Source organism: Pteropus alecto, unplaced genomic scaffold, assembly GCF_000325575.1.
Source record: "Pteropus alecto unplaced genomic scaffold, ASM32557v1 scaffold746, whole genome shotgun sequence".
NCBI lineage: Eukaryota > Metazoa > Chordata > Mammalia > Chiroptera > Pteropodidae > Pteropus > Pteropus alecto.
In genome coordinates this window covers 145520-168189 of record NW_006438900.1, presented here as the reverse complement: position 1 = coordinate 168189, position 22670 = coordinate 145520, and positions in this window count along the sequence as shown.

Here is a 22670-nt window from a genome sequence, read left to right as displayed (position 1 = left end):
AACTACTAATCTATTTTCGTCACTATAGATGAACATTTTATGAAAATTTCTTATAAGTGGAGTATTAACTTATGTGTTCTTTTGGGTGGAGTTTCTTTACTTTAGCTTCTTATTTTGAGGTCCATTCCTTGTACAATGCACCATTACTTCATTCCTCTTTATTGGTGAATAATATTCAATTATATGAACATAAACATATTATTTTTATTTTCACTATGTCATGAACATTTAGATTTATCCACTTTGGCCATTATAAACAGTATCAGTATGAACATTTGCCTATGGGTTTTGAGTGGCCATATGTCCTAGGGGGTGTAGACACATGGGTTGTGCAATTTCTGGGCCATGACATATCTCCATGTATAATATTCTAAAAAAAATGCCATTTTTTTTTTACACAGTGGCTGCACATTTTTACAATTCCATCTGCAGTGTATGAGGGTTTTATATTCTCCATATTGTTGTCAATACTCATTATTAATTCTTTTATATAATCTTCTTTGGGGGCCAACTATTATCTCCTTGTGGTTTTAATTTGCATTTCCATAATCACAAAGAATATTGAGCACATTTTACATACTAATTGGCAACTTCTATGACTTCTTTAGAGAAATGTCTATTCAGGTGCTTATCCATTTTTTTAAATGGTTTATTTTTTTTATTAGTAACTTTCCAGTGTTTTTTATGTATTATAGATATATAATTTGAAATAAATATGTAATTGGAAATATTTTTTTCATTAAGTGACTTTCCTTTTCATTTCATTCTGCTACTGTTTGAAGAACATAAGTTTTTAAATTTAAAGTGCCATTTATCTCATTTTCGTAATTGTTGATTCTGTTTTTGATTTAGTCCAAGAAACCATTCCCTAACCAAAAGTCACAAAAATTATTCCAATGTTTCTCAATAAGTTTACACTTTTAAAAATTTATTTTAATGTTTCAAGTATACAGTACATTGGTTAGACATCTATACAGTTTGTAAAATGATCCCCCCAATTGCTCCCTCCTTCTCCTGCTCCTCCACCTAGCCAAAGTATTAATGCATCCACTATGCCGTGTCCCCATCCCTGTGACCATCTATCAGCTACTAATTTGTACTTCTTTAGCTCTTTACCCCATTCTCCCAGGACCCCAAACACCTCTCTTCTCTGTCCATCACCAAATTGTCCACTACATTCGTGAGTCTATTTTTATTAGTTTGTTCTTTTTATTCCTTAGATTTTGCATTTAAGTGAAATCACATATTGTTTATCTTTCTCTGTCTGTCTTAAAATACCTTCTAGGTCAATCAAAGCAATATATTTTTCCATCCCCTTCCTTTTCATATGTAGGGGGCTTCTTTTCTTATCCTTTCAGCCACTCCATGTTTTGGTTGGAGCACTTAATTCTTTTCATTTAAGGTACTTGTTAATAGGAATGTAGTTGCTATAATTCTTTATTCCTGTTTTTGATACTTTTTTTTTCTTCTTAAAGAAATCTCTCCAACATTCCTGTACTACTGGCTTGGTGGCAATAAATTTCTTTAGCTTATTTTTGTCTGGAAGCTCTTTATCTGTCCTTCAACTCTAAATGATAGCTTTGCTGAATAAATTATTCTTTTTTGGAGATCCTGGGTCTTCATCCTGTCGAATGTCTTTTGCCAAGCCCTTCTGTCCTGCATAGTTTCTTCTGAGAAATCAGCTGCCAGTCTTATGGCTGTTCCCTTATAAGTAACTCTCTGTTTTTCTCTTGTTGCTTTTAATAGTCTTTCTTTGTATTTAACCTTAAGCATTTTGATTATGATGTGTCTTGGTGTGGGCCTCTTTGGATCCCTGATTTTTGGAATCCTCTGAGCTTCCTGGGGTTTTATGTCTAGTTCTTTCACCAGATTAGGAAAGTTTGCCATCATTATTTCTTCAAACAGATGTTCAACATCTTGATATTCTTCAGATACACTGATGAGACAAATATTTGAACCCTTAATAGTGTCCCATATGCTCCTTAAATTATTTTTAAAGTGTTGGCATCTTATCTCTTGCTGTTCTGATTGTGTGTTCTTAGATTTTCCATCCTCTAGATAAGGCATTTGATCCTCTTCTTTATTCACTTTGTTTATTCCATTTAATATACTTCTCATCTCAGATAAAGTGTTTATCATTTCAGACTGGTTTCCTTTTATAATTTCCATTTCTATTTTTATGTTTTTTTTTATCTCTTTGTTTAAGTTCTCTACACTTCCCAAAAGTTTATTGAGCATCCTTATAATCAGTGTTTTTAACTCTACATCTGTTAGTTTACTTGACTCCATTATATCTGGATCTCTCAGTATTCACATCACATATGGTTTTTAACTCTACATCTGTTAGTTTACTTGACTCCATTATATCTGGATCTCTCAGTATTCACATCACATATGGTTTCTCTCATATGGTTTCGGCTTGTCTTCCTATTTTGGTTGTCTTTCTGTGTCTGTTTCTGTACTAAGCAATGCTCCTAAGTCTCCCAGTCTTATTAGCGTGGATTTGTAAAGTAGCAGTCCAGCGGCACAGTCCTGAGAGGGGTTGAACTACAGGCAAAATTTAGTCCAGGCCTCTACCCCTCTGGAGCCACCTGTTAAGATTCAGCATGCAATCCACAGATACTGTGCTTATAGTTATCTCAAAAGGCCACACCAGAAACTGAGGCCCACTGCCACCAGTGTGAGTTTAGGTGCTGCTCAGCAAGGAGTACCTGACTCGCTGAGGATATACCTGAATGTGGCTTGGGTGGGGCTGCGAGTTGGGGTAGGCATGGTTTCAGGAAATTCTCTGGGTGTAGCTATCTCTGTCATCCAGTACTGTGTCCAGAGCACTGGTATGGGGGATGGCTCATCAGGGGTTATTTCTGGACTTAGAGAGTTTCTCCTCAGGACTCACTCCAACGATGTCTCTCTGTAAGTCCCTGCTGTCTCCAGCATGCAGCCGAATCAACATGTGTGCTTAGAGTGAGCAGTTCCGTCACTGAGAAAATCCACTCACTGAAGTGAACCCTTTAAGAGTCTTCTGCTGCTGCCGCTGCCTCAGTCTCACTCAGTGGCTGGAGACTGGGTAGCCCCTCATCATCACCCTGTTCTAAATACCACTGTTGCAAGGTGATTTCTAGGATTTCTACCTAGTTGTATGGCTTGTTTATCCCAGGTGATTTTTTCTTGCTGCTGTTCTTTGTTTCCGTCACAACTTTGATTTGGTCGCCAGAGGGATGAACAGAGCGTCTATCAGTTATGCTATTTTGTTCTCCAATAAGTTTATACTTTTAGCCTTTACATTTGTGTGTCATTCATTTTGAGTATTTTTGTATTATTTAAGTTAGGGGACGAACTTCATTATTTTGCATATAAATATTCAGTATTCACATCACCATTTGTTGAAAGGATAGTTCTTTTTAAATTGAACTTCTTAACATCTGTCAAAATCAATTTTAATAAAGTATATATTATAAGACCTAAAAGCTACCCGTTTGCTCTGCATAGATCAATACTCATGCTAGTACCACATAGTCTTAATTACAATACCATTGAAGTAAGATTTGATATATATGATTGTGAGCCATGCTATATTGTTTTTCTTTTTAAAGATTACATTGCACATGCAGTTTGATTTAAATTTATGTGTCAAATTTAAAATAAGCTTGTCAGTTTTTCTAAAAAATCTTTTCGTAATTAAAAAACTGCATTAAATTTGTAGATCAATTTGTGATGTATTTTGATCTTACCAATATTGACATTAATATTGAACATTTGATGACTTATGTTAATTCAAATGTTTTTCATTTATTTAATTTATGATTTCAAAAAACCCGTCAGTGTAGAAGATTAGAACAGTTTAAATTTCTAAATGTTTCTTAATTTGATGCTATTTTCACATCATTTATTATTACTACATAATAGTATAATTCAATCTTGTAGTTTGATTTCATATCCTGTGAACTTTTTAACTTATTCATTAGTTTTAGTGGAATTTTAGTGAATTTTTCACAAAAAATTTTATACAGGATTATGTCATCTGTAACAAAGAACAGTCATATTTCTTTTCCATTAGGGAGTTGATTGATACTTTTTTTAGCATGTACAAACGTTGCAGTTGTGAAATACTCCCAAATGGTCATGGTGCATAATAACTTTTATCATTTTCTTGGGTATTGGTTTGCTAGTATTTTGTGAGATTTGTGTGTCTATATTCAGGAGAGATTATGATTTGATAATTTATGTTCTCATAATGATTCCAATATTCAAATCAGGGTAATACAGGCCTCATCAAATAATTGGAGAAGTTTCAATTTCTATTTGTGAAAGATTTTGAGATGAATTTGTGTTAATTATTCACCATATATACTAGGTAGAATTTACCAACTAAGGCATTCGGCCCTGAGCTTTTCTTTGTGGATAGCTTTTTAATTAATTTAAAGAATTTTCTTGTTATAAATGTCTTCACACATATTTTTTTTCCTAGGTAGGTCAAATTATGAACTGATATTTTTTTTATTTAACTAGATAAATTGTGCATATCAAGATATATACTTTTAATGTGTACTAATCCATGTTTCTACATCTACTAGGCTGTCGACTTGGAATAAACAGAAAAAATTATGCATAAGAATAAGACTTTGGAAAAAATATTTTGTAGTCTAAAGTTCCTAGGATGAAAATTATGGCTATACTGCATCTAATACTCAAATTAATGGGTGGATATTAGATACTAAATATAAAATAACTTTTTGAAGATTGCTGTATGAACTTGAATTTCATCAAACCAGCAGACTGAGCCTATATGATCTATGCAACAATGTTTCGATAGGTTATAAAAAATTTAATTTTAAAAGGAAGAAATACAAAATAAAATTTTAAATAAAGAATAATAGGAAAATTTGGCAAACAACAACCCTAATCTAATCCTAAACCTAACCATAATCTAACCCTAACCCAAACCCTAACTCAAATATTAACACAAACCCTAAACCTAACCATAACATAACCATAAAAATAACCATAACCTTAACACTAACTCGAAGCCTAACACAAAACCTAACCTTAACACTAAACCTAACCCTAAAGGTAACCCCAACCCGAACCCGAACCCTAATAATAACCCTAACCCTAACCCTAATCATAAGAATAAGCCGAAGTCGAAGCTGAAGCCTAAGCCTAAGCCTAACCCTAACCCTAACATTAATCTTAACCCTACCTTAACACTAAATCTATTTATGCGTAGATACATTAGATACTGAATGTAAAATAAATTTTTAAAGACTACTCTATGAAAATTAATTTCAATGAAACAGCAGCCAGAGCCTATATTCTTTTGTAACAATGTCTAGAGAGATCATAACATTTTTTATATTTAAAGAAAAAAATTACAAAATAACATTATAAATGAAGAATAATATAAAAATTTGGCAAATAACTACCCTAATCTAACCCTAACTCTAATGCTACCCTAACCCTAACCCTATCACTAACCCCGTTCATGGGTAGGTAAATTAGATACTGAATATAAAATAAATTTTTGAATACTGTACTATGAACTTGAATTTTATCAAAACAACAAATGCACCAATATTTTTTGTCACAATTTTTAGATCTTAAAAATTTTAATTAAAAAAAAAATACAAAATAACATTGTAAATTATGAATAATATGAAAATTTGGCAAATAACAAATCTAACCTAACAATAACTCTAACCTTAACCCTAAACCTTACCCTAACTGTAACCCTAACTCTAATCATAACCCTAACCCTAACCCTAACCCTAACCCTAACCCTATTAATGAGTAGGTACATTAGATACTGAATATAAAATAAATGTTTGAAGACAGCCCTATAACATTAATTTCATCAAAACAGCAGACTGATCCTTTATTCTGTTGCAATGATGTTTAGATATATCATAAAAAATTTAAGTTTAAAAAGAAAAAATACAAAATAACATTATAAATAAAGAATAATATAATTATTTGGCAAACAACAGCCTTTACCTAACCCTAACTTTAACCCAAACCCTAATACAAACCCTAATCCTAACCCTAACCATAAACCTTAACCTTAACCATATCACTAAGCCTAAGCATGAGCCTATGCCTAACCATAATCCTAACCCTAAAGCTAACCTTACTGTTACCCTAACCCTAACACTAACCCTAAACCTAACCCCAAGCCTAACCCAAACCCTGACTTTAACCCAAACTTTAACCCTAACTCTAACCCTAAGCCTCACTCTTCACCTAACCCTCCACTAACTCTAATCTTACTCCTAATCATAAACTTAACCCTAACCCTAATCTAACCCTAAACCTAAGCCTAACACTAAGCCTAAGCGTAAGCCTAAACATAACCCTACCCTAACTGTAACCCTAATACTAACCCTACATTCAACCCTATTCCATACCGTAACCCTATTTATGGCTAAATACATTAGCTACTGAATATAAAAAAATATTTTCGAAGACTGCCCTATGAACATTAATTTCATCAAAACAGTAGACTGAACCTACATTCTTGCAACAATGTCTAGATAGGTTACAAAATTTTTAATTAAAAAAATACAAAATAACATTGTAAATGAAGAATAATATGAAAAGTTGGCAAGTAACAACCCTAACCTAATCCTATTCCTAACCCTAACACTAACCCTAACCTAACCCTAACATAAACATAACTGTAAGCCTAACCCTAATCATATCCCAAACCCTAAAAAGACCCTAACCCTAACAACCCTATCCCTAACCCTAACCCTAAACCTAACCCTAAGCCTAAACCTAACATTACCCCAAACCCTAACCCTAACCAAAACCCTAACGCTAATACTAACCCTAACCCCAACTCTAAACCTTACCCTAACTCTAACCCTAACCCTAAACTTAACCCTAACCCTAACCCTAAGCATAAACTTAACCCTAGCCATAAGCCTAACCCTAAACATAATCCTATCCTAAGCCTAACTTTAACTCTAAACCTAATCCTAACCCTAAACCTAAAGCTAACTCTAACCTCAAACCCAAACCTAACCCTAAGCTTAAGCCTAGTCTAAGCCTAATCATCACCTTAACCCTAACAATATCCCTAATATTAACCCTAAATCTAACTCTAACTCTAACCCTAACCTTAATCTTATTTATAGATAGATACATTAGATAGTGAATATAATATAAATTTTGGAAGATTGCCCTATGAACATTAATTTCATCAAAACAGCAGACTGAACCTATATTCTTTGAAGAAATGTTTACATATGTCATAAAAATTTTAATATTAAAAAGAAAAAGTACTAAGTAACATTTTAAATGAAGAATTATATGAAATTTTGGCAAACAAAAGCCCTAATATAACCCTAACATTAACCTTAACCCTAACTCTAACCCTAAGCCTAAACATAACCCTGAACCTAATTTTAAACTAATGCTAATACTAACCCTAACCCTAAACCTAAGCCAAGCCTAAAGCTAAGCTTAACCCTAACCTTAACCCTAACTCTAATGCTATACCTAACACTAACTTTAACCCTAGCTCTAACTCTAACTCTATTATGTGTAGATACATTAGATACTGAATATAAGAAATATTTTTGAAGACTGCCCTATGAACATTAATTTAATCAAAACAGCAGACTGAACCTATATTCTATTGCAAGATTGTCTACATAGGTCATAAAATTTTCAATTTTAAAAAGGAAAAATACAAAAACACATTGTAAATGAAGAATAATATTAAAATTTGGTAATCAACAACTCTAACCTAACCCTAACACTAACCCTTACTATAACTCTAAAACTAACTATAATCCTAAACCAAAACCCAGCTCTAATGCTAACCCTAAACCTAAACCTAACCCTAAACTCATTTATGGGTAGATACATTAGATACTGAAATAAAAATTATTTTTGAAGACTGCTGTATGAATATTAATTTCATTAAAACAGCAAGCTGAACCTATATTTTTTTGCAACAATGTTTAGGTAGGTCAGAAAATTTTTAATTTTAAAAATAAAAATACAAGATAACTCTGTAAATCAAGAATAATATGAAAATTTGGAAAATAACATCTCTAATTAAACCCTAATCCAAACTCTAGCGCTTACACTAACCCTAATCCTAACCCTAACCCTAAACCTAATTGTAATACTAATCCTAACCCTAACCTATTTATGGGTAGATACATTAGATACCGAATTAAAAAATATTTTTGAAGTCTGCACTATGAACATTAATTTCATCAAAACAGCAGACTGAACCTATATCCTATTGCAAGAATGTCTACATAGGTCATAAAATTTCCAGTTTTAAAAAGGAAAAATACAAGAACTCATTGTAAATGAAGAATAATATGAAAATTTTGCAAATTGCTTCACTAACCTAACCCTAATGCTATTGATAACCCTAACCCTACTCTAACCCTATCACTAATCCTATTTATGGGTAGGTAAATCAGATAATGAATATTAAATAAATTTTGCAGACTGAACTATGTACTTGTATTTCATCAAAACTGCAGATTAGACTATATTTTTTCAATGATTAGACAGTTCATAAAAATTAATTTTAAAAAGAAAAAATACAAAATGACATTGTCAATTAAGAATAATAAAAAATTTGGCAAATAATGAACCTAACATAACCATAACCTTAACCTTAACCCTAAACCTAACCTTAACACTAACCCTAAACCTTACTCTAAATCTAGACCTAAACCTTACTCTAACTCTAATACTAACCTCACTATACACCTACCATAACCCTAACCCTAACCAATCGCCTAACCCTCAACCTACCCTAATCCTAACCCTAACGCTACCCATAACACTAACCTTAACCCTAGTTATGGGTAGATAAACTAGATACTGAATATAAAATCAATTTTTAAACCCTGCCATATGAACTTGAATTTCATCAAAACAGCAGACTGAGCTTACATTCTTTTCAACAATGTCTAGATAGGTCATAAAATTCTTAATTTTAAAAAGAAAAATACAAAATAACATTGTAAAAAAAGAATAACATGAAAATTTGGCAAATAACAACACTAACCTAACCCTAACCCAAACCCTAACCCTAATCCTAATCCTAATCCTGAATCTTTCCTTAAAACTAACCTTAACCCTAACTCTAACCTTTACTTAACCCTTATCACTAAACTAACCTTACATTAACCCTATCCCTACCCTAACCCTAACCCTAACCCTAACCCTAACCCTATCCCTTACCCTAACCCTAACTCTATCCTTAACCCTAACCCTAACCCTAATTATGGGTAGATATTTTAGATACTGAGTATAAAAATTTTTTGGGGAGATTGGATTAAACATTGGATTAAGCATGAGAAACAATCCAAGATCTCTCTTCATTGTTATGAGCTGAACATTAAAAACTCAACAAAAAAAACCCCACCCAAATTGCTCATCAGTACGTCTGAACATGGGATCTACGCATAGGTCAGAACCCCTGGTGTCAGGTGGTGGACTGGGAATAATAAAGAAGCTGCCTCTCGCAGCCGCCAGAGCTCCCTGCAGGAGGAGGAGGAGGGCTGAAGGAGTGTGATTTCCTGTGGCAATTTCCCTGAACAGCCCTGCCTTGGAAAACTGTGAGCTGTGGCCAGCCGGCTGCAGGGCCCAGTCATCAGGGCAGAAAACAGAAGTGGGGAGGGACTGCAAAGAAACAACAGCTGATTTTCGCTAGCAGCATTTGCAAAACTGAAGCTGAGTCACAGCTCCCACACCCCCAATCCAGAGAGCCTCTCCCCAGATACCCTCTGAGATCGATCACTGCAGAGCCCCAGGGGAATCTGAGCAAACATTGCTGAGACTGTCACTGACACTGACAGGTAGTGAGTGTGATTAAATATCTACAAGAACATTAAAAAAGAATTATTAAGACTTTATATAAAGCAGGGATCCAAGAGGCTTGGACGCCACCTGCTGGAAACCAAAAGAAAAGTGCCTTCTTTGCAACAGGCTAAAGAGAGACCTTTATATAATAAATCTTCTTTCTGGAAAAACAGCAGAGTATACTTCCATTAATGCCCATGTGGAGAAATAGTCCATTAAACACCATGAACAATCAAGGTGACAAGGCATCTCAGAAAGAAAGAGAAAAATCTCTAGAAAGTAAGCTTACAGACATAGAAATATTCAATGTAAATAACAGAGAATTCAGGATGGGACTTCTGAAAAAACTCAGTGAGATCTGAAACAAATCATATCCACAATTTCAGGAACTGAAAAAAACAACTAGATGAGCAGAATGAGTTCTTAGGAAAGAGACTGAAACTCTCAAAAAGAATAGATCTTCTGGAGATAAAGAATACACTGCAAAGTTAAAAAATGAAATAGCAAGCTTGGGAAATAGAGTCGACAAAATGGAGGAAAAGTTCAGTGATATCGAAGACATAAATATAAAAATAAATCAGAAGGAGGAAGAGAGAAACAGCAGAATGAAAAACAATGAAAGAGAAATGCAAGAACTAGCTGATACCATCAGGAGAGGAAACATTAAAATAATGGGAATTCTTGAAGGAGAGGAAAAGGAGCATGGATTAGAAAGCATTTTCAGACAAATAGTGGATGACAATATCTCTAAGGAATGAGCTGGAGCTTGGAATTCAAGAAGTCAATAGAACACCCAATTATCTTAACCCAAAAAGGCTTTCACCAAGACACATTGTATTGAAATTATCAAAAATCAATGACAAAGACAGAATTGTAAGGTTAGCCAGGGAAAAGAAGATGGTAACCTATAAAAGAAAGCCTATTACATTATCGTCAGATTTCTCAGCACAAATCTTACAAGCCAGAAAGGATTGGAATCAAATTTTCAAAATATTAAATGAAAAGAACTACCAGCCAAGAATAATGTATCCAGCTAAGCTCTCCTTTAGATATGAATGAGAAATAAAGACCTTTCCAGACATACAAAAATTGAAGGAATTCACCATGAAGCCTGAACTACAGGAAATACTAAAAGGGGTCAGTTCACTTAAAAGAAAATGACAAAAAAATGCATAATTTGGAGTAAGGTAACTAGCAGGCTGATTAAAGCAGAAGAGTGCAACCCATACTAGGAACAGGGCATAACAAGCTTAAAATAAGAAGAGATTTGCTATAGCAAGATAATAATGAACATTCAGCATACATAGGGTCAAAGTGAGACATCAATGACTAAAAAGGGGAGAATTCTAAGATCCAAATTCACTAAGGAAAATGGAGATAAAGCATGCGCAGAAGAAAATAGATGTCTGTCCTTTTCATACTCGTAATGGTAACCAAACACCAAAGATTCAAAACCGAAGTATATAACATAAAACAAGAAGAAGCAGAGGCAAAACCCACAAAAGCCAACCAAAATAATGGAAACAGAAACACAAGGACAAAGAAGCAATGGAAATACTGAGCTACCAGAAAGCAAAAGATAAAATGACTATAAGAAGACCTCATATTTCAATAATCACCCTAAATATAAATGGACTGAACTCACCAATAAAAAGGCACAGAGTTGCAGATTGGATCAAAAAACAAAACCCAACCACATGCTGCCTTCAGGAGACACATCTTAGCTCTAAAGACAAATAAAGACTCAAAGTAAAAGGGCGGAAAACGATATTTCAAGCAAATAACATTCAGAAAAAACGGGAGTAGCAGTACAAATATCAGACAAAATAGACTTCAATATAAAAAAAGATAAAGAAAGACACTGAGGGACACTTCATAATGATAAAGGGAATCATGAACCAAGAGGACATAGCACTTATTAATATCTATATTCCCAATCAGGGAGCACCGAAATATGTAAAGCAATTACTAACAGAACTAAATAGAGAAACAGACCAAAACACTATCATAGTAGGGGACCTAAATACCCCACTGCCGGATATGGACAGATCATCCAAACAGAAAATCAATAAGGAAATAACATCCTTAAATGACACATTAGACCAACTGGACACAATTGACATTTACAGAGCCTTCCATCCCAAAAGATCTGCTTATACATTCTTCTCTAGTGCACATGGAACATCCTCAAGAATCGACCACATACTGGAATACAGAGAGCCTCAACAAATATAATAGGGTTGAAATCATACCAACCATATTCTCTGATCATAATGCTTTGAATTAGAGATCAACTGCAAAAAGAAATCAGGAAGAACTACAAATACATGGAAATTAAACAACATGCTACTGAAGAATAACTGGGTCAGGGAAAAAAAAAGAGAGATCAAGAGATATGTAGGAATGAATGATAATGATAGTACAACATAACAAAACTTTTGGTACACGGCAAAAGCGGTCATAAGAGGAAAGCTTATATCATTACAGGCCTACCTCCAAAAACAAGAACAAGCCTAAATAAACAACCTAATGATTCATCTTAAAAAACTAGAAAAGGAAGAACAAATGAGGAATAAGGAGAGAAATGATCAAAATTAGAGCAGAAATAAATGAAATTGAAAACAAAAAAATGAGAGAAAAAATAAATACGGTAAAGAGTTGGTTCTTTGAGAAGGTAACTAACATCGACAAACCACTGACTAGACTATTTAAAGAAAAAAGAGAAAAGACAAACAAAATCAGGGATGAAAGAGGGGAAATTACGATAGACACTGCAAAATTACAACAGATCATACAAGAATACTATGAAAAAGTATATAACACCACACTTAATAAACTAGAAGAAATGGATCAGTATTTAGAAAAATACAACCTTCCTGGACTGAATCAAGAATTGGAAAATCTAAATAGACCTATCAGCAGTATGGAAATTGAAACAATCATCAAAAACCTACCAAAAAGTAAAAGTCCAGGACCAGATGGCTTCACCAGTGAATTCTACCAAACATTTAAAGAAGATTTAATACCTATTCTCCTCAAACTCTTCCAAAATATCAAAGAGGAGGCAATACTTCCCAACTCATTTTATGAGGCCAATATTACCTTGATACTAAAACATGGTAAAGACAAAAAAAGAAAACTACAGACCAATATCTCTCATGAACACAGATGCAAAAATCCTGAATAAGATACTAGTGAACTGAATACAGCAACGTATTAAAAAGATTGTACATCATGATCAAGTGGGTTTCATCTCAAGGGCACATGGATGGTTCTACATACGCAAATCAATTCATGTGATACACCACATAAATACATTTAAAAATAAGAATCATATGATCATATCAATAGATGCAGAAAAAGCCTTCAACAAGATACAGCACCCATTTATGATCAAAATACTTCACAAAATTGGTACAGAAGGAGAGTACCTTATATGACAAGCCATCAGCCAATATTATACTTAATGGTGAAACACTAAAAACAGTCCCTCTAAGATCAAGAACAAGGCAAGGCTGTCCGCTATCACCACTTTTATTCAATATAACATTGGAGATCTTAGTGACTGCAATCAGGCAAGAGAAAGATATAAAAGGCATCTAAATAGAAAATGAAGAAGTCAAACTGTCACTATTTGTGGATGACATGATTCTCTACATAGAAAACCCTAAAGACTCCACAAGAACACTACTAGAAACAATAAGCAAGTACAGTAAAGTCTCTGGATACAAAATCAACGTTCAAAAATCCATAGCATTCCTATACGCTAATAATGAAGTGTCAGAAAAAGAAGTGGAAAAATTAATCCCTTTTGAAATTTCAACAAAAAGAATAAAACATGTGAAAGACCTATATAATAAAAACTATAGGACCCTATTATAAGAAGTTAAAGAAGGTATAAAGAAATGGAAAGATATTCCATGTTCTTGGATTGAAAGAAACAACATAGTTAAAATGACCTTATTACCTAAAGCATTATACAAATTTAATGCAATCTCCATCAAAATTCCATCAGCATGTTTTAAAGAAATAGAACAGAAGATGTTATGAATTTGACCTCAGAGGCAAGGGAAGTAAAAGCAAAAATAAATGAATGAGACTACATCAAACTAAAAAGCTTCTTCTGCTCAGCAAAAGAAACCGTCCACAAGGTAAAGAGACAACCATCCGAATGGGAAAACATATTTGCAAGCAACACCTCTGATAAGGGCCTAATATCCAAAATATAGAAAAAACTCATATGACTCAATAACAACAAACAAACAATCCAATCAAAAAATGAGCAGAGGACCTGAACAGACACTTCTCCCTAGAGGACATACAAATGGCCAACAAATATTTGAAAGGATGCTCAACATCGCTAGCTATTAGGGAAATGCAAGTCAAAACCACAATGAGATACCATCTCACACTTGTTAGAATGGCTATAATCAACAGGACAAGTGATAACAAATGTTGGAGAGGATGCGGAGAAATAGGAACCCTCATACACTGCTGGTGGGACTGCAAATTGGTACAGCCACTATGGAAAACTGTACAGAGGGTCATCAAAAAACTAAGAATTGATCTACCATATGATCCAGCAACACCTCTACTGGGTATTTATCCTAAAGACTTGAAAACTCATATCTATAAAGACATTTGCAAACCAATGTTCATAGCAGCATTATTCACAGTGGCCAGGATATGGAAGCAACCAAAGTGCCCTACAATAGATGATTGGCTAAAAAAGCTGTGGTACATATATAAGATGGAATATTACTCAGCCATAAGAACAGATGAAATACTGCCATTTGTGACAACATGGATGGAACTCGAGATAATCATGCTAAGTGAAATAAGCCAGAAAGAAAAAGTTGAAAATCACATGATATTACTTATATGTGTGATATAAACCTAAAAGCAAAAAATGAGCAGGACAAAGAAACAGACTCATGGATATGGACTATAGACTAGTGGTTACCAGAGGAATAGTGGTTACTAGTGGGGCATGGGAGAAGAGGGGAAGTAGACGGGGTAAAGGGAATCAAATATAGGAATTATGGGGTGGGTGAAGTGGGCAAAGCAGATCAAATACATGGTAGCTGAAGAAAACTGGACTTTGGGTGGTGAACACACAATAGAATATAGAGATATCAAAAGACAATGTATACCTGAAAATCATATGATTGTATTAACCAATGTTACCTCAATAAACTTAATTTTTTTAAAAAACACAGCACTATGAACTTGAATTTCATCAAAACAGCAGAATAGCCCATATATCTTTTGCAACAATGTCAAGATATGTCACAAAATTTTTAATTAAAAAAAAAATACAAAATAACATAGTAAATGAAGAATAATATGAAAATTTGGCAAAAAACCCCACACCTAAACCTAATCTTAACCATAACCATAATCTAATCCTAATCATACCCCTATGCCTAACAATAACCCTAACCATAACTTAAACCTAACCCTAACCATACCTAATCATTGCCTTTACCCTAACCCTAAACCTAACCATAATCCTAACCTAACAATAACCGTAACCCTAACCCTATCCCTATCCCTATCCCTATCTCAAAACTAACCCTAACCCTAACCCTATTTCTAAACTTAACTATAACCCAACCATAACCCTAATCCTAAACCTAAGCCTAAGCGTAACCCTAACCCTAACCATATCTCTAACCCTAACTCTAACCCTAATCCTAACTCTAACACTAACCCTAACCTTTACATTATTTATAGGTAGATATATTAGATACTGAATATAAAAAATATTTTAGAATACTGCTGTAAACATTAATTTCATCAAAACAGCAGAGTAAACCTATATTCTTTTGCAATGATGTCTGATAGGTCATAAAATTTTTAATTTTAAAATAATAAATACAAAATAACATTGTAAATGAAGAATAATATGAAAATTTGGCAAATAAAAAACCTAATATGACCTTAACCTACCCTAACACTAACCCTACTTGTGGGTAGGTAAATTCATTACTGAATATAAAATAAATATTTAAACACTACATATGACTTGAATTTCACTCAAACAGCACCTAGTCTATATTTTTTGTGATAATGTTTAGATAGTACATATAAAATTTATTTTAAAAAGAAAACATACAAAATAACATTGTAAATGAAAAATAATATGAAAATTTGGCAAATAACCATAAGTTATCCCTATCCCTAATCCTAACCTTAACCCTAAACCTTACACCAGACTAACCCTACCCTAACCCTAACGCTAACCCTAACCATAACACTACCCTAACCCTAAACCTAACTCTAACTCTAGCCCTAAACTAACTCTTACCCCTACACTAACTGTAACCGTAACCCTAACCCCAAACCTACCCTAACCCTACTCTAACCTCAACCCTAACCATAACCCAAAAGAAAGCCTAATCCTAATCATACCCTAACCCAAATCTTAAGTGTAACCCTACTTATGGGTAGATAAGTTAGATAATAAATATAAAATGAATTTTTGATGACTGCTGTGTGAACTTAATTTTTATTAAAACAGTAGACTGAGCCTATATTGTTTTGCAACAGTGTTTAGATAGTCATAAAATTAATAATTTAAAAAAGAAAAAATACAAAATAACATTATAAAAGTAGACTAATGTGAAAATTTGACAAATAACAACTCTAACCGAACCTTACCTTACTGTACCCTAACTGTAACCCTAACCCTAACCCTAATTCTAACCCCAAATAAAGCCCTTACACTAGCTGTAACCCTAACCCTAATCCTAGCCTAACTCACTCATACCACTAACCCTAACACTAAACCTAAACTTAAGCCTAAGCCTAACACTAAACCTAAGTCTAATGCTAATCTTAAACCTAACCCTAAGTGAAACCATAACTCTAACCCTAACCCTAAACCTACCCTTACCCTAAGCCTATCTCTACCCCTAACCTTAACACTAACCCTTAAGCAACCCTAACCCTAACCCTAACCCTAACACTTATGCTTACCCTTCCCTAATCCTTACACTTACTCTTACCCTGACCCATACTTTTACCTAACCCTTAACTTAACAGTAACCTTAACCCATCTTAACCCCTACCTTAACCATAACCATACCCATAACTCTAACCCTAAACTATCCCTAAACCTAACCCTAAACCTACCCCTATCCCTAACCCTAACCCTAACCCTGACCCTAATCCTATTTCTGAGAAGGTAGAGATAATGAATATAAATAAACTTTTGAAGACTGCACTATGAAATTGAATTTCATCAAAACAGTAGACTAGCCTAGATTTTTTTTGCAATAATGTCAAGATAGATCATAAAAATTTTAATTTTAAAAAGAAAAAATACAAAATAACAGTGTAAATAAAGAATAATATGAAAACTGGGCAAATAAGAATCCTAACATAACCATAATCCTAGCCCTAAAAGTAACCATAAACCCTAATCCTAACCATACTACTAAATCTGACCCTAACCCAAACCCTAACTCTAACTTTAACCCTAACTCTAAATCTAACACTATTCTTAAGCATAATTCTAACTGTAAACCTAACCCTAACACTTACCCTCACCCAAAACCTAACCATAAACCTAACCTTAACCATAAACCATTAACCTTAACTTACTCTAACCCTAACCCTAAACCTAACCCTTAGCCTAAGCCTTAAACTAAGGCTAAGCGTAAGACTAAGCTAAGCCTAACTCTAAGCTTGAAGCTAAGGCTAACCATAAACCTGATGCTAACTCTCACTCTAATTCTAACCCTAACCCTATTTATGGGTAGATATATTACATACTGGATATAAAATATATTCATTAAAACTGCCCCCATGAACATTAATTTTATCAAAACAACAGACTGAACCTATATCCATTTGCAGCAAAGTCTACATAGGTCATTAAAGTTTTAATTTCAAAACAAAAAACTACAAAATAACATTGTAAATGAAGAATAATATGAAAAATTGGCAAATAACAATCATAGTTAACCCTAACCCTAACCCTAATCCTAACCGTAACACTAACCTTAACCATAACAGTAATGCTTATCGTTACAATTACCATTACCCTTAACCTTATCTTTACCGTTACCCTTATCCTTACTCTAACCCTAAACCTTACCCTAAAACTAACCTAAGACAAACCCCTACACTAACCCTAACCTAACCATAAACTAACTCCTAAAAATACCCTTAACCCTAAGCCTATTCCTAAATCTAACCCTAACAATTACCCTATCCCTAATCCTAACATTATTTATGGGTAGATAAATCATATACTGAATATAAAATAAATTTTTGAAGATTGTACTGTGACCTTGAATTTAATCAAAACCTATAGACTAGTCGATATTTTTTGCAACAATGTTTAGATAATTCATAAAAATTCTAATTTTAAAAAGAAAAGCTACAAAATAACAATATAAATGAAGAATAATATGAAAACCAGGCAAATAAGAACCCTAATCTAATCGCTACCTAACCCTAACAGTAACCATAAATCCTAACCCTAACCATTCCACTAAACCTGACCCTAACCCTAACCCTAACCCTAACCCTAACTCAAATTCTAACCCTAACTCTAACCTTAACCTATTTATAGGGAGATACGTTAGATACTGAATATAAAAAATATTTTTAAAAATTGTCCTATGAAGACTAATTTCATCAAAAGAGCAAACTGAACCTATATCCACTTGCAACAAAGTCTACATAGGTCATAAAAATTTTAATTTCAAAACAAAAAAATACAAAATAACATTATAAATGAAGAATAATATGATAATTGGCAAATAACAACCCTAACCTAAACCTGATCCTAACCCTAACAGTAACCATAAACCTTAACCCTAACCATACCACTAAACCTGATGCTAACCCTAACCCTAAATCTAACCCTAAACCTAAACCTAACACTAATCCTAAGCCTAATTCTAACTCTAAACCTAACCCTAATCATTACCCTAACCCAAAACCTAACCGTAAACCAAACCTTAATTTTATTGTACCCCTTACCCTAATCCTAAACCTAAGCCTTAGCCTGAGGCTAAGTGTAAGCCTCAGGTAAGTCTAACACTAACCTTAAACCTAGGGCTAACCCTAACCTTAACCCTAACCCTAACCCTAACCCTAACCCTAACCCTAACCCTAACCCTAACCCTAACCCTATTTATGGGTAGACACATTAAATACTGGATATATAACGTATTCTTGAAAACTGCCCTATGACATTAATTTCATCAAAACAATAGACTGAACCTATATCTATTTGCAACAATGTCTAGATAGGTCATAAAATTTTTAATTTCAAAACAAAAAAATACAAAATATCATTGTAAACGAAGAATAATATGAAAAATTGGCAAACAACAGCCCTAACCTAGCCCTAATTCTAATCCTAAACCTAAATTTAACCCTAATCCTAATCCAAACCGCAACCCAAACCTTAACCCTAACCTTAATGCTAATCATAACCTAACACTTATCCTTGCAATTACCCATACCCTTACCCTTAAGCTTATCATTACCATAACTCTAAACGTCACCTAACCCTAATGTAACCTATTTCCTTCTCTAAACCTAACCTTAACCATATACCTAACGTGAACAATAAACCTAACACTAACCCTATTTGTTACCCTAACAGTTATCCTTACACTTACCATTTCCCTTACACTTACCCTAACCTTAAACCTAATCTTAACCCTAATCTAAATGTAACCCCTAACCTAACCCTAACCATAACCTTAACCCTAACCCTAACACTTATGCTTACCCTTCCATAACCCTTACACTTACCCTTACCTAACCCTAAATGTAACACTAACCTTAACTTACCCTAAACCCTAGATTAACCATACCCATAACTCTAACCCTAAATAAACCTAACCCTCCCGCTATCCCTAAACATAACCCTAAAGCTACCCCTAACCCTAACCTTAATACTATTTCTGGGAATTTATAGATACTGAATATAAATAAACTTTTGAAGAGTGCACTATGAATTTGAATTTCATCAAAACAGTAGATTAGCCTATATTGTTTTTGCAACAATGTCAAGACAGGTCATAAAAATTTTAATTTTAAAAAGAAAAAATACAAAATAACAGTGTAAATGAAGAATAATATGAAAATTGGACCAAAAAAATCTCCTAACCTAATCCTAATCCTAAACCTAACAGTAACCATAAACAACCTTATCCTTAACCTAACCCTAACCTTAAACCTAACTTTAACCTTAAATCTAATACTAACCCTAACCCTAACCCTAACTCTAATCCTAAACCTAAACCTACCCCTATTTATAGGGAGATACATTAGATAGTGAATATAAAAAATATTTTTGAAAACTAACCTTTGAACACTAATTTCATCAAAAGAGCAAACTGAACCTATATCCATTTGCAACAAAGTCAACATAGGTCATAAAATTTTTACTTTCAAAACAAAAAAATACAAAATAACATTGTAAATGAAGAATAATATGAAAATTGGCAAATAACAACCCTAACCTAACCCTAATTTTAACCATAACCCTAATGCTAACTCTAACACTAACTAACATTAACACTTACGCTAACTCTAACACTTAACCTTACCCTTACCCTTACCTTTGACCTTACCCTAACTCTCACTGTAACCCTAAACCTAACCTAACCCTAACCAATTCTATATCCTAACTCCAACCATAAACCTACCTCTAACAATAAGCCTAATACTAAACCAATTCCTAACTCTAACCCTAATCTTTACCCTAACGCTAACCCTAAACCTATTTATGGGTAGGTAAATAAGATATTGAATATTAAATAAGTTTTTGGTCACAGTACTATGAACTTGAATTTCATCAAAACTGCAGACTCACCTATATTTTTCTTTAACAATGTTGAGATAGTTCATAAAAATATTAATTTAAAAAAGAAAAAATACAAAATAACATTGTAAATGAAGAATAACATGAATATTTGCCACATAACAACCCTAACCCTAACCCTAACCCTAACTCTAACCTTAAAACTCATACTAATAATACCCTAACACAAACCATTAACCAAACCCTAACCCTACAAAATCCTAACCCTAACCCTAACTCTAACGCTAACTCTAACTCTAACTCTACTTAAAGATAGATAAAATATGTACTGAATATAAAATCAATTTTTGAAGTCTGCCCTATGAACTTGATTTCCTGCAATAGAGCTAACTCAGCATATATTTTTGCATCAATATCTACATATGTCTTTAATTTTTAATTAAAAAAATACAAAATAATAATGTAAAAGAAGAATAATATGAAAATTTGGCAAACAACCCTAACCTAACACAAACTTTATTGCTAACTCTGAACAATAATCCTAACCCTAACTCTAAACATAAACCGTAACCCTAACCATACCCCTAAGCTAACGCTAACCCTAAAACTTACCTTTCCCTTATCCTTACCCTTCTTAACTTTACTCTTACCCTTATCTTACCTTTACCCTTACCCTTACCTTAACCAATACCATAACTTTAACCCTAATCCTTACCCTACCCTAACCCTAACCCTAACCCTAACCCTAAACCAAAACCTAACCCTAACCACAATCCTATCCCAAACCCTACACACAACCTAACCCTACCCTAAACCTAAGCCTAAGCCTAAGCCTAAGCCTAAGCCTAAGCCTCAGCCTGAGCCTAAGCCTAAGCATAAGACTAACTCTAACCCTAACCTTAACCTTAACTAAAACCCTAACTCTACCTCTAAAACTAACTTTAACTATATTTGTGGGTAGATACATTAGATACTGAATATAAAATAAATTTTATAAATACTGCCCTATGATCATTAATTTTGTTAGAAAAGCAGACTGAGCCTATATTCTTTTTTAACAATGTCTAGATAAGTCATGAATTTTTTAATTTTAAAAAGAAAAAATACAAAATAACATTGTACATGAAGAATAATATTAAAATTTGTCAAATAACAACCCTATTCTAACCCTAACCTGAACCATAACCCTATCCCTAAGCATAGCCCTAAGCCTAAGCAAAAGCCTATGCCTAATCCTAACCCTAACACTAACCCTAACCCTAACTCTATTCCTAACCCTAACCCTATCCCTAACCCTAACCCTCAGCCTATTTGATACCCTAACACTTACCCTAATTCTATTATGTGTTGACATTAGGTATGGAGTATACAAAATATTTTTGAAGATTGCTCTATGAACATTAATTTCATCAAAACAGAAAAGAATGAACCTATAGCAGATCGAAATTATATTTTTTTGCACTAATGTTTAGATACGTCATAAAAATTTTAATCTAAAAAAATACAGAAAACATTATAATGAAGAATAAAAAGTAAATTTGGTAAACAACAACCCTAACCTAACCCTGACTTTCACCTTAACCCAAACTCTAACCCTAACACTAACCATAAGCCAAACCATAAACCCAAACTCTAACCATAGCACTAACTCTAATCCTAACCTTAACCTGACCAAAACCCTTACCTTAAACCTATATGTAACCTTAAAACTTAACCTTTCCCTTACTCTTACCCTAACCTTTGACCTTACCCTTACCCTAACTCTAACCCTAACCCTATTTTCAACCCTAAACTAACCCTAATATTTGCCCTAACCCTAACAATATACCTAACCCTAACCCTACTTATGGGTAGATAAATTAGATACCGAATATAAAATAAATTTTTGAAGACTGCCTTATGAACTTGAATTTCATTCTAACAGCAGATTGAGCCTACATTTCTTACAACAATGTCTATATAGGTCTTAATTATTTTTAAACAGGAAATAACATTGCGAATGAATAATAATATGAAAATTTTGCAAATAACAACCCTAACC